General features: G+C 39.6%; 1 pseudogene; it reads right to left on the reverse strand.

The window, feature by feature from the left end:
* Positions 1–3,411: 3,411 nt before the first annotated feature.
* LOC126290439 (5S ribosomal RNA) lies at positions 3,412–3,529 on the reverse strand (annotated as a pseudogene).
* Positions 3,530–4,106: the final 577 nt, after the last annotated feature.

The following is a 4,106-nucleotide window of genomic DNA, read 5'->3' on the forward strand; positions in this document are numbered from 1 at the left end:
AGCTGCAGCCAAGATAGATGCAAAGCCAACATCCACCACAATGGTACAAGTTTATATGCTGAGCAGCCCCACAGATGATAAAGACATTGAAAGAATATTTATGAGATGAAAGAAATTATTGATACAGCTAAGGGAGGCGATAATGTGACTGTGTTGGAGGAGTGGAATTCGATAATAGGAAAAGGCAGAAAATGAAAAACTGTGGAAAACATGGACTGGAACTCAGGAATTGAAAGGACCTCGTGATATTATTTTGCATACAATACAATTTAATCGTTCTCAATACTTAATTTAATAACCATACAAGGAGCTTGTGTACGTGGATGAAGCCTGCAAACACTGCAAATTTTTGGATAGGCTACAAAATTATATGACAGAAACTTCGAAACCAGATTTTAAACTGCAAAATATTTCTGGGGGCAAATATGGACTTTGATCATAACCCTTTCAAACCCGATACGCACAATTGTGTGGGTGCGGTTTATTTGCGTTGCAGCATCATATCATTCCGCTATGCAATTAAGTCCCAAATCACACGAGTGTCCAGGAATCGCTGTTTCGTATACAACTCGATTTATATCGATATCTCGTTACAGATTCGAGATATTGTGTCTTAATCTTCGGTAATTTTCAAGATGGCGGGTCGGAAGCGTGTCTGTAGAGGTAAATGTTTATTGTGCTTTATTTATTGCGTTTTGACATTTGGAAAAATGTGTTTGATATTCCGAAAGGTGTACAGAAGTAAATAAAAATATGTCCGCCACAATTATTTGAATACTTTCATAGCTAAAATGACTGTAACATCCTCATGCACAATTGTGCGTGTTGGGACTATTTTACCGGCATATGGTCGTTTTCGTTCGATGTTTGTGGTTACGATTCGGAACAGATTACGGAGTAGATAAGTCATTTTACTATTTTATTTACGAATTATTTTCACAGTTCGTTTGTTTGTCTCGTTTTAGGGCTTACTGATGAGGAAATTCTAGCTGCATTAGATGACTCTGAAGTGGAAGTCTTCAGTAGTGATGACGAATTGGTAGATACAACTTGGACTCATCCAACAATCAAACCTAGACTTGGAGAAAGCTCTGAATCTTCTGACGAGGAGTAAAATTGTAACAATGCTTCTGCAACAATACTACCAGTTGCTCCAGAAGTTCAGGACAATTTTCCCAGTCAACACAGTAGAAAGAATTCTAAAAAAAATAAAATGGAAAGACATTGTCGTTTGTCCACTTGGAGAAAAAGACCATTCACCTCCAAAATTTTTGCCCACTCAGAGAGTGAGGTAGGACAGGAAACTAAACTCCAATGAGCCATTTCAGCGAGTACTATCCAGAAGATTTTTTTCAGTTAGCGTCTGACAGCACTAACAGTTACTACTTTTCGAAGAAAGGGAAGCTGAAGCATACAAATCCTCAAGAGATAAGAAAGGTGTATGGTATGCATGTACTTATGGGATGCATTAGATAACCTCATACACGTATGTACTGGCAGAAGTCATTGTGTATGCAAACTACTGCAGATTGTAGCCTAGAGACAGGTTCTTCACTCTCAGAACAGCATTGCATGTTGTTGACACTAACAACATTCCACGTGAATCAGAAACTAATAAATTGTGGAAAGTACAACCTGCAATTAATGTTGTACACAGTGCTTGTTTGAGACTTCCACGCCCCTCTGAAAATGATTATTCAATTGATGATCAAATGGTACAATTTACTGGACGCTGCACATTGTCTCAGTATGTTCCAAACAAACCGCGCCCTTTGGAAATTAAAAACTGTTTTGTCAACGACGAAAGATTTAGTACTTGACTTTGAATTTTATCAAGGTAAATCAACTCCTCTGCCGGATGTTGGCCTTGGTCTTGGGCCATCTGTAATACTTCGCCTTGCTCAAACATTATCTCAAGGTGCAAGACTATATTTTGACAGATATTTTACAGCTTTGCCATTATTGCAACAGTTACTTGACGTAGGGCTGGAAGGAACAGGAACCATAATGAAAAACAGAGTGAAACCAGTTCACCTGACAAAAGAAAAAAGACTGAAGAGAGGAGATATGGAGGAATTCTGCAGAGATGATGATAAAATAGTCATTGTCCAGTGGAAAGATTCAAAAGCTGTGACCCTTGCCTCTACTTGTACAAAATGTGAACCTGTAAGCAATGTTGAGAGATGGAGTAAACCAGAAAAGAAGTACATCTTAGTGCCATGTCCTGCAGTTGTAGTGAAGTACAACCTGTGTATGGGAGATGTGGACCTCTGGGATCAAATAATGGAGACCTACAGGACTTTTTGAAGACAAAACAGTGGACTTTAAAAGTTTTGATTCATTTAATTGATTTGGCTGCGTCAATTCCTGGTTACAATACAAAGTTGAATGCGAAGGCAATAAAGTACAAAAGAAAAACAATTTAGATCTTGGATTCCGACAAGTGATTGGGGAAGCGCTAATTTCTTCTTTTTCAGGACAGGAACATGAAAGTGAATCCGATGAAGAGCCACCAAATAAAATCTACAAACCAGTAAACACACCATGTGATGAGAAGTGGCTAGACGGATATCATCACTGGCCAACTGTTGATGATTTGCCTTCAGCTCGTTGCTGCAGCCAAAAAATTGCAAGAAGAGGATGGCAACAAGATGTCTGAAGTGTAATATTTATTTGTGTTTGTCAAAAGACAGTAATTGCTTTCGTAAATATCACTGCAAGAAATGACATAAATATGTAAGATAATCCTGACCCACACAATCGTGTGGGTTCAAAATTTGTATAAAAATTAAAAAATTAAATTTTCTAAGCAATTGATCTACGATTCTATATTTTTTTAGTTACAAAAATGCTTTTATTTCAAAATTTTCATTTCAAGTTTGGGTGGGGGTCTGAAATTTACTGGTTACCTGCAGGAGATAATATCTGGAAAAAATTGGAAAGGTAGGTAATTAATGAGATGGTACATTGTAGATAACACCTATGAAAAATAAGCCAACATGACACACAGCGTATTCGAAGGAGAACGGATTCTCTATTGTACATGAAATATTGTTCTCACCTGTATCAGTTCATTCTGGGTAATTAAGATCTGAGGTACATCTAAAGTGTGATGACATAAATAGACTTCTCCCCAGCAAACGTATACCAAATACAAAATACGTGGCTTCTAAAAATGGGCAAATCCCAGAACTAGTCAAATCTCCGTCCCAACAGGGCTTGGAAGGCCCAACGGTGCTGACCGGACGCCGTATCATCCTCATCTCACATACATCACTGGATCCGGATATGGAGAGGTATGTGGTCAGCACACCACTCTCCCAGCCGTATGTCAGTTTACGAGACCGGAGCCGCTACTTCTCAATCAAGTAGCTCCTCAGTTTTCCTCGCAAGGGCTGAGTGCACCCCACTTGCCATCAGCGCTCGGTAGACTGGATGGTCACCCATCCAAGTGCTAGCCCAGCCCAACAGCGCTTAACTTCGGTGATCTGATGGGAACCGGTGTTACCACTGCAGCAAGGCCTTTGGCCAGAACTAGTCAGGTAATAAGTAATTAGCAGCATCTGTGTAAACAGTTAAAAATGTTTTTTCTTCAAGGCTGTGCAACCGTGCATGACTAAGGGAAAGATAGATACCACGTAGAGCAAAATTTAATATGGTCTTTGGTGAAAAGAGACGCACCTGTATGATTTTACTAAGAGAACTTTGAGGAAATGTAGCTCATCAATAAAGGAGATGGCTTCTAGAACACCAGTGTGACCCATTCTTCAGCAATGTTCGGTGTTTTGGATCTCTACTAAGTCGAATTAATGGAAGACATCGAAGCAGTTCAGAGGTGTTCTATAGATTTGTTATTGGTAGGTTCGATCAGCACCTAAGTATTATGGAGATGCTTCGTTAACTCAAATGGGAAACCCTGGAGGGGAGACAAGGCTCGTTTTGGGACCCTTGTACCTCTAGATGTGTCCCAGGCAGCAATGCGATTCGATTCTTTGCTTCTTTTCTGGGATAACGTAAGTATAGAGTCAGTAGCAGGGTAAGGAGAGTGTCACCCCACTCTGCATTTTTGCCAAATTTATTCAAGATGGGGGATCCAAGATGGCGGC

The sequence above is a fragment of the Schistocerca gregaria genome, chromosome 1 (assembly GCF_023897955.1).
Source record: "Schistocerca gregaria isolate iqSchGreg1 chromosome 1, iqSchGreg1.2, whole genome shotgun sequence".
In the NCBI taxonomy this organism is placed as follows: Eukaryota; Metazoa; Arthropoda; class Insecta; order Orthoptera; family Acrididae; genus Schistocerca; species Schistocerca gregaria.